Below are 17343 nucleotides of genomic sequence, written 5' to 3' on the forward strand. Positions count from 1 at the left end.
CCTTAGCACAGTTAGGGTGCAAAAAAGTGCCACACATGTGGTATCGCCGTACTCGGGAGAAGTAGTACAATGTGTTTTGGGGTGTATTTTTACACATGCTGGGTGGGAGAAATCTCTCTGTAAATGGACAATTGTGTGTAAAAAAAAATCAAGAAATTGTCATTTACAGAGATATTTCTCCCACCCAGCACGGGTATGTGTAAAAATACACCTCAAAACACATTGTACTACTTCTCCTGAGTACGGCAATACCACATGTGTGGCACTTTTTTGCAGCCTAACTGCGCTAAGGGGTCCAAAGTCCAATGACCACCTTTAGGCTTTACAGGGGTGCTTACAATTAGGCACCCCCCAAAATGCCAGGACAGTAAACACACCCCACAAATGACCCCATTTTGGAAAGGAGACACTTCAAGGTATTCAGAGAGGGGCATGGTGAGTCCGTGGCAGATTTCATTTTTTTTTTTGTCGCAAGTTAGAAGAAATGGAAACTTTTTTTTTTTTGTCACAAAGTGTCATTTTCCGCTTACTTGTGACAAAAAATAATATTTTATATGAACTCACTATGCCTATCAGTGAATACTTTGGGAAGTCTTCTTTCCAAAATGGGGTCATTTGGGGGGTATTTATACTATCCTAGAATTCTAGCCCCTCATGAAACATGACAGGGGGTCAGAAAAGTCATAGATGCTTGAAAATGGGAAAATTCACTTTTTGCACCATAGTTTGTAAATGCTATAACTTTTACCCAAACCAATAAATATAGGCTGAATGGGTTTTTTTTCATCAAAAACATGTTTGTCCACATTTTTCGCGCTGCATGTATACAGAAATTTTACTTTATTTGAAAAATGTCAGCACAGAAAGTTAAAAAAATCATTTTTTTTGCCAAAATTCATGTCTTTTTTGATGAATATAATAAAAAGTAAAAATCGCAGCAGCAATCAAATAGCACCAAAAGAAAGCTTTATTAGTGACAAGAAAAGGAGGTCAAATTCATTTAGGTGGTAGGTTGTGTGAGCGAGCAATAAACCGTGAAAGCTGCAGTGGTCTGAATGGAAAAAAAGTGCCTGGTCCTTAAGAGGGTTAAAGCCCACTGTCCTCAAGTGGTTAAACTCTGTATTTTTAGCATTTGACCTTGTGCTTTGAAATGTATTCTGAATATATACAAGCCATCAAGGCAGCCATCAGGGGGGGACAACTGACACTGCAGCGAGGGGCCCAGGTCTTCTTGGGGCCCTGGGCCCCCCAAAGCACTGGAAGGGCCGCATGTGCTGGCTGCGGGCCTGTGGCTCACTCACCAGCACATCGCGTTCCAGCACTGAGAGAAGAGTGACATCAGCGCTTGAACGTGGGGAGCAGATGAGTGAGCCCGCTACAGCGGACTTTCTATACTGGGTCACCACCTATATCTGGCTACAGGCTACCTATACTGTGCTACCATTTATACTTGGCTACCGATACTGGGGCTGGAACCACCTATACCTAGCTACCTATACTGGGGCACCACCTATACCTGGCTTCCTATACTGGGGCACCACCTATACTTGGCTACTTATACTGGGGCACCACCTATATCTGGCTACAGGCTACCTATACTGGGGTACCACCTACACCTGGCTACCTATACTGAGGGCACCACTTGTACCTGGCTACTTATACTGGGGCACCTATTGCTTGCTACCTATACTGGAGGCACCTGTACCTGGCTAACATACTGGTGCACCACCCATACCAGATTACCTATACTGGTGGCAACTTATACTGGGGGAACCTACACCAGGCTACCTATACTGGGTCACCACCTATACCTGGCTACCTATTCTGGGGGCACCTATACCTGGCTACCTATACTGGGGGCACCTATGCTTTGATACCTATACTGTGGGCACCTATACCTGGCTAGGGCAGGGGGACGAGCTGAGACAGAAGGGGACAAGAGGTAACACAGGGGGATAAAAGAGGCACAGGGGGGAACAGAGGCGAACAAAAGAGGCACAGGGAGAAAAGAGATGAGACTGAACATGAGATCACACAGAGGGACACAAAAGAGGCACAAACTGAGGTGAGACAGAGGGGGACAAAAGAGGCACAGGAAGAAAAGAGGGGGCAAAAGAGAACGGATAAAGGATAAGAACGGACCTACAAGTCCCTATCACATTTGTTAATCGGGGACTACCTGTATTTTGCTAGTAATTGGCTCCACCCACAACATGCCATGGTCACGCCCACGCTTTGCTGTATCACGCTGTGCATGCCGCTTTCTTCAGTGTCGGAGCCAGGCACAGTTTTCGCTGCAGCGCACTTCGCGCATGGACACAGGGGTGGTTGGGCTAGTGGGCGGGCACAGCAACCAGTGGGTGGGCCCAGGGAGGGGGGGCCCAGGCCTGATGATGTGTGAGGGGCCCCAAAATTTCTGGTGGTGGCCCTGCAAGCCATAACAATCTATTAAAGCTTATATTATCCAATTACTACTCTCAGCGCTGTTCATATCTATATAGCCTCCATTTATAACACAACTGTATGCAATATATGCATTTGAATTACATGCTATGCAATTTTATATATTTTTTGTACTTTTAAATATGGAATCTTTTGATTGAGTATTAATCCTAAACATACGCAGGGTACGTGTATGCAATATATGCACTCTAGCTATTTGCTGTGAGACATTTTTTAACAGATTTTAAATTCTGTATTTTTAGCATTTGACCTTGTGCTTTGAAATCTATCCTGAATATATACAGACCATAACAATCTATTAAAGCTTATATTATCCAACTACTACTCTCAGCGCTGTTCATACCTATATAGACTCCATTTATAACACAACTAGAGGTGGTTGGGAACCTCTGGCCAGTGAACAGCAGCGGGTGAAAAGAACCACACTATCCCCATCTGTACTCCCATACCACCTAAGCGCCTCTCCACCTTTCTAAAACTGATATAAAAGTTTCATTTACAGATCAGGTCATACTTTCATATATTTTCCTTTTATAAAATAAGGGTTTACAGCCAAGTAAACTTTAAACTTGTTTTTATAAATTGAGGTTTTTAGACCAGCTAGATCTGCTTCCATATTTTTCACTTGTTAATTTGTGCATTATAATCAAGCCCAAGTAAGATAAAATGTATGCCATCTTATGGTTGCACAGCCTATTGTGATTGATTTATTTTATTGGTTAACTAGCTGATTGCCCGGCGTTGCCCGTGTATGTATTTGGCTGGTGTTGGCTCCGCCTACTTTTTCTAACCCTAACACACAATTACTCACTGACCAAGTTTGTGAGCTTTGCGGTCTTTGGTATCAATAATCTGCATTGAAATGAAACAAATCTGATTGGCTGTTTGTGGCTCCACCCCTCTCCAGCATTTTAACCCCAGTCACCCAATGACCAACTGTAGAAGGTTTGAGGCATCTGCTATTAACAGTGTAAAAATGGCAGCAATTTAAATATTCCACTTGAAAATCAACAGGTGAATTTTGATTGGCCATTATAGGCTCCACCCACTTCCCTGAATATTAATCTCAGTCACTCAGTGACCGTCTGGGCAAAGATTGGGAACCCTGAAATAAACAGTGTAAGAAGGGCTGCAGTTTACACTTTCCCAGTGAAATTTGTTTTTGGCTCTGCCCACTTTTTGTAACCTGGACACAAAGTCACTAATTAATGCCCAAGTTTGTGAGTTTTGGGGTCCTTGGCATCAATAATTTTAATTTGTATTTTCCCATGAAATGAAACAAATCTGATTCACTGTTTGTGGCTCTGTCCCCTTTTCTGAATTTGAACCTCAGTGACCCAATGACCGACTGTACCAGGTTTGAGGCTTGTGCTATTAACAGTTCAAGAATGGCAGCAATTTTAATATTCTCCTTGAAAAGTGACATGTGATTTTTGATTGGCATTTAGGCTCCACCCACTTTTCTGAATATTAATCCCAGTCACCCAGTAACCAGCTATGCTAAGTTTGAGATCCCTGCCATTAACAGTGAAGAAGGGCTGCAGTTTACAATTTCCCAGAAAAATCTGTTTTTAACTCCACCCACTTTTTGTAACCTTGACACACAGTCACTACTCAATGACCAAGTTTGTGAGCTTTTGGGTTCCTGGCATTAAAATTGTGCTAATGGAAGCAATTTATCCAGCAAAGAAATCTGGCTGTTTTTGGCTCCACCCCTTTATGGAATTTGAACCCCAAACACTTAACGACTGTCTGTAGCAGGTTTGAGGCCTCTGCTATTAACAGTGTGAGAATGGCTGCAGTTTCAATATTCCTCTTGAATATCAATAGGTGAATTTTGATTGGCTCTTGTAGGCTCCACCTACTTTTCCGAATATTAATCCTAGTCACCCAGTGACCAGCTGTGTGCAGTTTGAGAACCCTGCCATTAACAGTGTAAGAAAAGCTGCAGTAGGAGAACAGAGGCGGCAGCAGAATAAAAGTGGATACAATTTTTAAAATTTGCTGGGAGGAAGTGGTGGACTTACCTCCATAAAGCAGACACGAAAGACTGTCTGAAAAGTAGCCATCACATTTATTATATAGTACCCCAAAAGTGCAACGCGTTTCGCAGGCCGAGCCCAGTTCATCAGGCAATAAACGTGGGGACAAAACAGAATTTCAGCAATAGCAGGTGTAGGTCTCAGTGAGAAAAGCTGCAGTTTACATTTCCCCATGTAAAAAGTTAGTTTTGGCTCCGCCCACTATTTCTAATCTTGACATACAGTCACTTAATTACCACGTTTATGAGCTTTGGGGCCTTTGGCATCAATAAGTTGCATTTTACCATTGAAATTAAACAAATCTGATTGGCTGTTTTTGGCCTGCTCCCTTCAGAATTTAAACCCCAGTCTCCCAGTGACTGACTGTAGCAGATGTTAGGCCTCTGCCATTCAGAGTGCATGAATGGCAGCAATGTAAATATTCCCCTTGAAAATCAAAAGGTGAATTTTGATTGGCTGCTGTAGGCTCCACCCACTTTTCTGAATATTAGTCCCAGTCACCCAGTGGCCAACTGTGTCACGTTTGAGAACCCTGCCAATAACAGAATGACTGAAATCAATCTAACAAATCTGATTGGCTGTTTGTGGCTCCACCCCTTTAGTGAATTTGGACCCCAGTCACCCATTGACTGACTGTATCAGGTTTGAGGCCTCTGCCACTAACAGTGTAAGAATGGTAGCAATGTGAATATTCCCCTTGAAAATCAATAGGTACATTTTGATTGGCTGTTGTAGGCTCCACCCACATTTCTGAATATTCATCCCAGTCACCTAGTGGCCAATTGTGTCAAGTTTGGGAACCCTGTGATGTAAAAAATGAAGTTGTTGGCACCGCCCACCTTTTCTAACCTTGACATACAGTCATTCAATTATCAAATTTATCAGCTTTGGGGTCCTTGGTATCAATACTTTGTATATTCCCATTGAAAAATAAACAAATCTGGCTGTTTGTGGCTCCGCCCCCTTCCTGAATTTGGACCCTAGTCACCCAGTGACCAACTGTACCAGGTTTGAGGCATCTGCTTTTACCAGTATAAGAGAATGGTAGCAGATGAAATATTCCCTTTGAAAATCAAAAGGTGAATTTTTATTGGCTGTTGTAGGCTCCACCCACCTTCCAAAATCTTAATCTGTCACCCAATGACCAACTGTGCAAAGTTTGAGAACTCTGCCATTAACGATGTAAGAATGGCTGCAGTTTATATTTTCCCAGTAAAAGTTGTTTTGGCTCCGCCCACTTTTTGTAACCTTGACACACAGTCACTCAATGACCAAGTTTGTGAGCTGTCAGGTTCCTGGCATCAAAAATGTGTGAATGGAAGCAGTTTATCCACCAAGGAAATCTGATTGGCTGTATTTGGCCCCGCCCCTTTAGTGAATTTGGACCCCAGTCACCCAATGACCGACTGTAGCAAGTTTGAAGCCTCTGCCATTAAAAGTGTAAGAATAGCAGCAGTTTAAATATTCCCCTTGAAAATCAACAGGTGACTTTTGATTGGCTGTTGTAGGCTCCACCCATTTTCTTGAATCTTAATCACATTCACCCAGTGACCAAGTGTGCCAAGTTTGAGAACCCTGCGATGAACAGTCTAAGAATGGCTGCAGTTTACATTTTCCCATTTAAAATGAACGGCTGAAATTTGATTGGCTGTTTTATGCTCCGCCCACTTTTCCTGGATTTGTAACCTCGGTCACCAAGTGACCAACTGTGCCATGTGTGGTGACTCTGGCTTGATTACTGTGAGAATGGCAGCCTTTTACATGTTTTCCATTGACTTGAATGAGTGGAATCTGATTTGCTGTTTGTAGCTCCGCCCAGGTGTGCAGGGGGGCCGCGAGACCCCCAGAACATATCATCCCAGGTAGTGAGGGATCTGTATACCAAGTTTCGTTCAAATTGGTCAAGCTGTTTTCGCGTGATCGCGGCACACACACACACACACACACACATATACACACATACATCCGATTTTATATATATAGAAGATATCTGTGGTCAACTTTGCTCTGAAGTTTATAATCAGCTTACACCAAGGAGTACCGTATTTTTCGCACCATAAGACGCTCCTAGGTTTAGAGGGCAAAAAACGGAGAAAAAAAATATATACTAAACCTGGTGTGTCCATGGTGCAGGAGAGTCTTGTGGAGCATTCCACCCAAGCTACCCAAGCTTTGCTGTCCAGCTAAAGTAACCCCTGCTGCCCTCCAGCTACAATAACCCCCACTGCCTCCCAGCTATAATGACCCCTGCTCCCTGGGTTAGAAAAAAAATACACACCCCTGCGGCACCACCTCCCTAGGCTCCTGTATACCGCACAACTGCAAGGAAAAGTCATTCTGTGATGGTCCCTCTCACCTTCCTGTATCCCCTAGCAACTTCAGAAATAATTAAAAAAAAAACCTGCTCCCTGATATATCCCCCACCCCCTCCTGTCTCTCTTAGCACCTGCTGACTGTTAAAAACCATTTTCAGAGGCATCCCATCCCCCCACTAAGCCTTCTGAAAATGTTTCCCACATGACCGCTTCCATGCCCGCCCCCCTGGTTTGCTACCTCCCCCCACCGCCTATATCCCGGCAAGTGTGCAATTAAAAACAAACATTTTCCCACGTGGTCGCTACCTCCCCCCCCCCCCCACCGCCCCGCCTATATCCCGGCAAGTGTACAATTAAAAACAAACATTTTCCCACGTGGTCGCTACCTTCCCCCAGTCCCACCTGCTAAGCCTCCTTTTTCCCGGCAAGTGTAGCATAAGCAAAGGGTTATTAAGCAGCAGCTCCTTCTCCTCTAAGGTACCTCTGTCCCTACGGACAATTGCAGAGTGAAGCGCTACAGCGGAAGCCATACCTGTTCCAGCCGGCGGGATCCACCTCCTATGGTCCTTCTCATGCCGAAAGCCTCGGGCGATCCACCTCTTGCGGTCCTTCTCATCCTGACAGCCTCGCTGGCGCCCTCTCACTGCGTGACCCCTGGTCACGTCACGTGACCTCTGCGTCAGGTCACGCATCCCGATGCATCCGACGCATCCCGACAGCGAGGCTGTAGGCTGTAGCGCTTCACTCTGCAATTGTCCGTAGGGACAGAGGTACCTTAGAGGAGAAGGAGCTGCTGCATAATAACCCTTTGCTTATGCTACACTTGCCGGGAAAAAGGAGGCTTAGCAGCGCGGGGTGGGACTTGGGGGGAGGTAGCGACCACGTGGGAAAATGTTTGTTTTTAATTGTACACTTGCCGGGATATAGGCAGGGCGGCGGGGGGGGGGGGGGGGGGAGGTAGCAACCACGTGGGAAAATGTTTGTTTTTAATTGTACACTTGCCGGGATATAGGCGGCTTAGCGGGGCGGTGGGAGGGGAAGGTAGCGGCCATGTGGGAAAAGGTTTGTTTATATTTCTACACTTGCCGGGAAACAGGAGGCTTGGCGGGGGGGCTGCTGATGTGTGTGCACGTCGGACGGGACACTCCTGGCACTAGCAAAAATGTACTATTCGGACCATAAGACGCATGCACTTTTCCCCCCACTTTTGGGGGACAAAAAGTGCGTCTTATGGTCCGAAAAATACGGTACCTTGTGGTTATTAATATCTGGTGATTATTGTATGATTCCTATAATTTGATTTGTAATTATTCTGACAACTGGTGTATTTAATAAATTAATTATTTTAAAAGTAAAGAGTTGTCCTGACTTTTCACTCTTTGTACCAGTAGCTTGAGAAACTCAATATAAGAACTTAAGAGGTGGTGTTTAATATAATAAGACTCCTCCCATTATTTTTGTAGGAGGCCTTAGCTTTTGATTTTATACATGCGGTTATAGTTTATATGACCGTATTGTATAAAAACGCCTGACAGCACGTGGTGGCAAGCATTTGAATTGTGTGTGTGTGTGTGTGTGTGTGTGGTGAATCCTTTGGAGTCAGAACGCTCCTCTCGGCTAGTCGGTTCATAGACTGCGAATCAGGGGTCTAGTCCTGGGTAAAGAAGTGAGTGGACTTACCTTGAAAAACGTCAAAAAATGGGCGTGGTCAAGCATAATGTGGGCGTGGTCCTGGGTGGGGCCAAATATACATGACCTTAGCAGTGATGTAAAAGGTCTGCCAGGGAAGTTTGAGCTCTGCCGTAGTGTATCCCCCCAAAATAGATGCAATCTGACAGCATTTCACCAAAAAGACACATAATCTGGTAGAAGTTCCTCCAAAATAGTGGTGCTCAAATACCCCTTTTCAAAATTCGAGTTAGGTCGAATTCGAATAGTAAATTATTCGAGATCAGTCGAATATTCGAGTCGAATAATTTTTACTATTCGATTCGACCTCGGAATTCGAGCTCACTATTCGAGTCGGTATTCGAGCTCATTATTCGAGCTGACTATTCGAAATGGCCTTAAATAGCTTCCAACACTTGTTTTGAGGGTGAATGATGCAAGAAACCTCTTTTTTTCCAAGTAACAACAGCAAGTGATTATGTGGGGATGTTCCTTTAAAAAAAAAAAGTTGAAAAGAGAAGTTGTGTCCAGAAATTTGTTCAGTACTGTATATACTTCTTCTTCTTCTTCTTTATCTTCTATATCTTCTTCTTCTTCTTCTATATCTTCTTCTTCTATATCTTCTTCTTCTATATCTTCTTCTATATCTTCTTCTTTTATATTGTCTTCTTCTTATTCTTCATCTTCTTCATCATCATCTTCTTCATCATCATCTTCTTCTTCTTCATCTTCTTTTTCTTCATCTTCTTTTTCTTCATCTTCTTCATCTTCTTCTTCATCTTCTTCATCTTCTTCTTCATCTTCTTCATCTTCTTCTTCTTCTTCTTCTACATCTACTTCATCTTCAACTTCTTCATCTTCTTCTTCTTCTTCATCTTCTTCATCTTCTTCATCATCATCTTCTTCTTCATCATCTTCTTCTTCTTCATCATCTTCATCTTCTTCTTCATCTTCTTCTTCTTCATCATCTTCATCTTCTTCTTCTTCATCTTCTTCATCTTCTTCATCTTCATCTTCTTCATCTTCTTCTTCTTCTTCTTCTTCATCTTCTTCATCATCATCTTCTTCTTCATCTTCTTTTTCTTCATCTTCTTCATCTTCTTCTTCATCTTCTTCATCTTCTTCTTCATCTTCTTCATCTTCTTCATCTTCTTCTTCTTCTACATCTACTTCATCTTCAACTTCTTCATCTTCTTCTTCTTCTTCATCTTCTTCATCTTCTTCATCTTCTTCATCTTCTTCTTCTTCATCATCTTCATCATCTTCTTCATCTTCTTCTTCTTCATCATCTTCATCTTCTTCTTCTTCATCTTCTTCATCTTCTTCATCTCCTTATCTTCTTCATCTTCTTCTTCTTCTTCTTCATCTTCTTCATCTTCTTCTTCATCTTCTTCTTCATCTTCTTCTTCTTCTTCATCATCTTCATCTTCTTCATCTTCATCTTCTTCATCTTCTTCATCTTCTTCTTCTTCATCATCTTCATCTTCTTCTTCATCTTCTTCTTCTTCATCATCTTCATCTTCTTCTTCTTCATCTTCTTCTTCTTCATCATCTTCATCTTCTTCTTCTTCATCTTCTTCATCTTCTTCTATATCGTCTTCTTCTTCACTTATTTCTCTTTTCAAATTTTTTTTTTTAAAGAAATGCAGCTATTTTTGAGCGTAACAAATAGCTGGTGGCGCACGCATGTTGGAAGCGCCATTGTATGTGCTCCCTGGCAGTGGAAACACACAGACAGCAGGAGGTAAATTCAGCAGCAGGAGGAGGAGGATGAGTGTGTGGCAGCAGGCAGTCAATGAGGCAGGCAGCGTGACATAATAGCCCTGGTACCTAGCGGTGATACCAGGGCTGTAAATAAACACAGCAGGCAGGAGGTCCCAGACAGCGGTCGTGCAGCCCACATTGTGTCCAATACACAACTGGGACAACACAGTTTTCAACCCGGGCACCTCAGAAAAATTAAACCTTTTTTTTTTTTTTTTTTATGGTTTTGTAGTTTTGGTTTTACAACCAATTACACAGATATAGCTATTTTTTGACGTAATAGCTGGTGGCAGAGTGGCAGCAGAAGGTAAATCTGTGTACCCTGGCGTTGGGAAACACAGACAGACAGACAGCAGCAGCAGCAGCAGGAGGAATGGAGGAGTAATGTGAGCAGCTATTGTTTGACGTAATAGCTGGTGGCAGAGTGGCAGCAGAAGGTAAATCTGTGTACCCTGGCGTTGGGAAACACAGACAGACAGCAGCATCAGCAGGAGGAATGGAGGAATAGTGTGAGTGTGGCAGCAGGCAGGCAGCGTGACATAATAGCCCTGGTACCTAGCGGTGATACCAGGGCTGTAAATAAACACAGCAGGCAGGAGGTCCCAGACAGCAGTCGTGCAGCCCACATCGTGTCCAATACACAACTGGGACAACACAGTTTTCAACCCGGGCACCTCAGAAAAATTAAACCTTTTTTTTTTTTTTTATGGTTTTGTAGTTTTGGTTTTACAACCAATTACACAGATATAGCTATTTTTTGACGTAATAGCTGGTGGCAGAGTGGCAGCAGAAGGTAAATCTGTGTACCCTGGCGTTGGGAAACACAGACAGACAGACAGCAGCAGCAGCAGCAGGAGGAATGGAGGAGTAATGTGAGCAGCTATTGTTTGACGTAATAGCTGGTGGCAGAGTGGCAGCAGAAGGTAAATCTGTGTACCCTGGCGTTGGGAAACACAGACAGACAGCAGCATCAGCAGGAGGAATGGAGGAGTAGTGTGAGTGTGGCAGCAGGCAGGCAGCGTGACATAATAGCCCTGGTACCTAGCGGTGATACCAGGGCTGTAAATAAACACAGCAGGCAGGAGGTCCCAGACAGCAGTCGTGCAGCCCACATCGTGTCCAATACACAACTGGGACAACACAGTTTTCAACCCGGGCACCTCAGAAAAATTAAACCTTTTTTTTTTTTATGGTTTTGTAGTTTTGGTTTTACAACCAATTACACAGATATAGCTATTTTTTGACGTAATAGCTGGTGGCAGAGTGGCAGCAGAAGGTAAATCTGTGTACCCTGGCGTTGGGAAACACAGACAGACAGACAGCAGCAGCAGCAGCAGGAGGAATGGAGGAGTAATGTGAGCAGCTATTGTTTGACGTAATAGCTGGTGGCAGAGTGGCAGCAGAAGGTAAATCTGTGTACCCTGGCGTTGGGAAACACAGACAGACAGCAGCATCAGCAGGAGGAATGGAGGAGTAGTGTGAGTGTGGCAGCAGGCAGGCAGCGTGACATAATAGCCCTGGTACCTAGCGGTGATACCAGGGCTGTAAATAAACACAGCAGGCAGGAGGTCCCAGACAGCGGTCGTGCAGCCCACATTGTGTCCAATACACAACTGGGACAACACAGTTTTCAACCCGGGCACCTCAGAAAAATTAAACCTTTTTTTTTTTTTATGGTTTTGTAGTTTTGGTTTTACAACTAATTACACAGACAGATATAGCTATTGTTTGACGTAATAGCTGGTGGCAGAGTGGCAGCAGAAGGTAAATCTGTGTACCCTGGCGTTGGGAAACACAGACAGACAGCAGCATCATCAGGAGGAATGGAGGAGTAGTGTGAGTGTGGCAGCAGGCAGGCAGCGTGACATAATAGCCCTGGTACCTAGCGGTGATACCAGGCCGTAAATGAACACAACAGGAGGTCCCAGACAGCGGTCGTGCAGCCCACATCGTGTCCAATACACAACTGGGACAACACAGTTTTCAACCCGGGCACCTCAGAAAAATTAAACCTTTTTTTTTTTTTTAATGGTTTTTTGGTTTTGTTTGTAAAACAAATTACACAGATATATAGCTATTGTTTGACGTAATAGCTGGTGGCAGAGTGGCAGCAGAAGGTAAATCTGTGTACCCTGGCAGTGGGAAACACAGACAGACAGCAGAAGGGCAGTACACAGCAGCCCACTGTAGGTGTAAAATGTGTGGCTGCAGGCGACGTAATAGTCAAAGTGAACCAGGCTGGCTTAGTGAGCAGGAGCCAGGAGGTGGTAAAGGGTGGTAAGGCACATTAACGATGGTTCTTAGCCAGTTCATGTCCCCCTCTCGCCGACAACAGGGGCCAGGAACTCGCCTTCCACCCACGCCTGGTTCATCTTGAGAAACGTCAGTCTGTCCACAGACTTGTGAGACAGACGTGAGCGTTTCTCGGTGACCACACCACCAGCTGCACTGAAGCAGCCCTCGGACAGCACGCTGGAAGGGGGGCAGGACAGCACTTCCAGGGCGTACTGCGCCAGCTCGCTCCAGATCTCCAGGCGCTTGACCCAATACTCCATGGGATCAACAGGGGCATCGCTGTCAAGCCCGCTGTAGGACCCCATGTAGTCAGCCACCATGCGGGTCAGGCGCTGGCTGTGACCGGTGGAGGATGCTGCTGCATGCACCTCCTCTCTAGTCACTGCTGCCGGAGCCTCTACAGTCCTGTAGAGCTCGTGGCTGAGAGACAGCAGGTCTGTGGGGCGCTTGCTGCTGGATGCAGGCACCTGCTGCTGCCTCTGTGCTGGCTGCTGGACAGTGGGGGTGGAAGGCTGGGGGAAGGCTTCCTCCAAGCGCTCAACAAGGGCCTGCTGCAAGCTCCTTATTTGTTGCACTGGGTCTCCTCCTGCAGGCGGCAGGAACTGGCTCAACTTCCCCTTAAGGCGTGGGTCCAACATCATGCTGATCCAGATGTCCTCCCTCTGCTTCATCTGGATCACCCTGGGGTCTCTGCGCAGGCACGTCAGCATGTGCGCTGCCATTGGGAAGAGGCGGGCCACGTCTGCTGGCACATCGACGGCAGTGCTGCTGTCCTCATCCTCCTCCTCTGCCTCGTCAGCCTCATCCTCTCTCCACCCCCGCACCAACTCAGCTGCACTGTGCTGATCCCCCTCATCAGCAGCAAGGTCAGGGACCTCCACCAAGTCCTCCTCCTCCTCCCCCTCAGAGGTGGACTGTGCAGCTGCTTGCCGCTCCTGCTGGTCCAAGGCTGCCGCTCCCTGTTCCAGCAAAGCATCGAGGGCCCTGTTCAGCAGACAAACCAGGGGCACCCACTCGCAGACCATAGCATGGTCCCTGCTCACCATGTTAGTGGCCTGCAGAAAGGGAGCCAGCACTAAGCACACCTGCTGCATGTGCCTCCAGTCATCATCGGGGACGATGGACGGGATGTTGCTGGTCTTGTCCCTTCTCTGAGCGGCGGAAACAGTGGCCAGGGCAAGGTACTGTTTGACAGCGCGCTTCTGTTCAACCAGACGCTCCAACATCGCCAGGGTGGAGTTCCAGCGAGTCGGAACGTCAAGGATCAGCCGATGGCGTGGCAGATCCAGCTCCTTTTGCACGTCTTCCAGGCTCGCACAGGCTGCAGCCGAGCGCCGGAAGTGACGCACAACGTTCCTTGCCGTTTCCAGCAGTTCGCCCATCCCCTGGTAGGTGCGCAAGAACTTCTGCACCACCAGGTTCAGCACGTGGGCAAGACAGGGGATGTGGGTCAGGTTTCCCCTGTCTATTGCGGCAACCAGATTGGCCCCATTGTCGGCCACCACCTCTCCGACTCTGAGGCCTCTGGGGGTCAGCCAAATCCTCTCCTGCTCCTGGAGTTTGGCCAACACATGGGTTGCTGTCAGCTTGGTCTTCCCAAGGCTGACCAAGTGCAGCAGCGCTTGGCAGTGGCGGGCCTTCACGCTGCTGCTGAGGCGGGGGGTTTGGCCAGGTGTGCCGGAGGATGGCAGAGGATCGGAGGAACCTGCTGCAGTTCCCCTGACCCTGCGGGGTGGCACCACCCACTGTGTTGCTGCTGCTGCTGTGCCCGCTGCTGCTCTCCCATCCTCACCCCCTTCCACCAAGCTGACCCAGTGGACAGTGAAGGACAGGTAGCGGCCTGTCCCGAAGCGGCTGCTCCAGGAGTCCATGGTGACGTGGACCCTTTCACCAACCGCGTGCTCCAGCCCTCGCTCCACATTGGCCATCACAAAGCGGTGCAGTGCAGGAATGGCCTTGCGGGAGAAAAAGTGTCTGCTGGGGAGCTGCCAGTCTGGGGCTGCGCAAGCAAGCAGCGCACGAATGTCGCTCCCCTCCTGCACGAGCGTGTACGGCAGGAGTTGGGAGCACATGGCCCGTGCCAGCAAGCCGTTCAGCTGCCGCACGCGACGGCTGCTGGGAGGCAGAGCCCTAACCACCCCCTGGAAGGACTCGCTCAAAAGGCTCTGGCGTGGCCTTTTGCTGGCACGGGAATCAGCAGACACAGCGGAGGAGGCCACTGAGGACTGGCTGCCAGAACAGGCCTCAGTGTCGGCGGCAGGAGTTGCAGAGGGGGGAGGAGCAGTGCGTTTCCGCACTCCTGCTGGTGCTGCTGGAGGAGCAGGAGGGCGGGTGGCTGCTGTTGCTGCTGCTGCTGAAGGCTGTGCAGTGATGGGTGTGGTGCCACTGCCAGCACCAGATGCCTTCAGCCTCTGGAACTCCTGATGCTGGTGGAAATGTTTCGCAGCAAGGTGGTTGATGAGCGACCTGGTGCAGAACTTTAAGGGGTCTGCACCTCTGCTCAACTTCCGCTGACAGTGGTTGCAAGTGGCGTACTTGCTGTACACTGTGGGCATGGTGAAAAAGCGCCAGATTGGTGACAGAAACATCCCCCTACGGCATGGAAGCGCTGCTGCCTGTCTCCCTGTGGTGGTTTGGGGGGGGGCTTGGGGGGCTTGGGTGCGGCTGGTGGTGGTACTGGCAGATGCTGCTGCTGCTGCTGCTGAGCCTGAGACCCCAGCAGGCTGTGGGACCTGCCTACTGCTGCTGCCAATGCTTGCAATGATGCGCCTCCTTGCAAGGCCCACAAGAGCATCCTCCTCCTCCTCCTCAGAGCTGCTGAGGACGACATCCCCTGGAGGTGGTGGCACCCAGTCTCTGTCTGTCACCGAGTCATCAACATCCTCCCCCTCCTGAAACATGTCCTGCTGGGATGAGGACCCCCCAAACTCCTCTCCTGATGCATGGATGGGCTGCTTGACTGTCGCCACAGTCTTGCTGTCCAATCCCTCATCCCCCAAAGTGCCCATCAGCATCTCCTCCTCAAGATCGCCAACAACAGCAGACAATTTACTCATGATGCCTGGGGTCAAAAGACTGCTGAATGACAGGTCGGCGAGTGACGGTGAACTGGCCTCCTCCCCAGACCCTGCTGAGCGGCTGCTGCGAACAGGGGTGGTGGTGGTGGTGGTGAGGGTGGAGGCCTCAGATGCAGAGCTGATGGCGGGCTGCTCATCCTCCGTCATGAGTTGCACCACAGTGTCTGCATGCTTTTCCTCAATGGGACGTTTCCGACCCGGCTGGAGGAAAATCGGAGCAGGTGCTACACGCTGCTGCTGCTGTGTCTCTGCAGCGTGAGTTGCAGATGCTCCTGCTGGGCGGCGCCCAAGGCGTCCACGGCCAGTGGCTATGGGAGGAATGTTAGCCACTGACGCTGCTGCTGCGGAACTGTGCATGGTGGCGCGCCCGCGCCCGCGGCTTGCCACAATGCTGCTCCCTCTCCTCCTGATTCCCTTGCTGCCCTTCCCCTTGCCCAAACCGCGCTGGCTGCCACTTCCAGACATCTTCGATGTTTTGGGCGTATAGACAAAAGTTTTTTAAAAGGGCGGGTGAAAAGTGGGGTACTTTAATGGAGTGGGTTGGTGGGTGAGGTGACTGAGTGAGTGTCCCTAGTACAGTAAGTAAGTAGTAACAGTCAGGAAGTACAACTAGCAGTTACAACTTACAATAATCAGTAGTAATCACAAGTAAATTTAGTGTGTGTACACTACAGACAGTGAGTGCACGCACGCGCAAACACGCGCAGGAGCTAGCCTATGAACAGTGACTGAGTGAGTGTCCCTAGTACAGTAAGTAAGTAAGTAGTAACAGTCAGTAAGTACAACTAACTAATTACAATAATCAATCAGTTATCAGAAGGAAATAGAGTGTGTGTAGTGTGTACACAGACAGTGAGTGCACACACGCAGGAGCTAGTAGCCTATGAACAGTGACTGAGTGTCCTAGACTCCTAGTACAGTAAGTAGTAACAGTAAGTACAACTAACTAATTACAATAATCAATCAGTTATCAGAAGGAAATAGAGTGTGTGTAGTGTGTACACAGACAGTGAGTGCACACACGCAGGAGCTAGTAGCCTATGAACAGTGACTGAGTCTCCGAGACTCCTAGTACAGTAAGTAGTAACAGTGAGTACAACTAACTAATTAAAATATTCAATTACAATAATCAATCAGTTATCAGAACTTGGAAATAGAGTGTGTGTAGTGTGTACACAGACAGTGAGTTCACACACGCAGGAGCTAGTAGCCTATGAACAGTGACTGAGTGTCCTAGACTCCTAGTACAGTAAGTAGTAACAGTAAGTACAACTAACTAATTACAATAATCAATCAGTTATCAAAAGGAAATAGAGTGTGTGTAGTGTGTACACAGACAGTGAGTGCACACACGCAGGAGCTAGTAGCCTATGAACAGTGACTGAGTGTCCTAGACTCCTAGTACAGTAAGTAGTAACAGTAAGTACAACTAACTAATTACAATAATCAATCAGTTATCAGAAGGAAATAGAGTGTGTGTAGTGTGTACACAGACAGTGAGTGCACACACGCAGGAGCTAGTAGCCTATGAACAGTGACTGAGTGTCCGAGACTCCTAGTACAGTAAGTAGTAACAGTGAGTACAACTAACTAATTACAATATTCAATTACAATAATCAATCAGTTATCAGAACTTGGAAATAGAGTGTGTGTAGTGTGTACACAGACAGTGAGTGCACACACGCAGGAGCTAGTAGCCTATGAACAGTGACTGAGTGT

This window comes from Hyperolius riggenbachi, chromosome 2 (assembly GCF_040937935.1).
Source record: "Hyperolius riggenbachi isolate aHypRig1 chromosome 2, aHypRig1.pri, whole genome shotgun sequence".
In the NCBI taxonomy this organism is placed as follows: Eukaryota; Metazoa; Chordata; class Amphibia; order Anura; family Hyperoliidae; genus Hyperolius; species Hyperolius riggenbachi.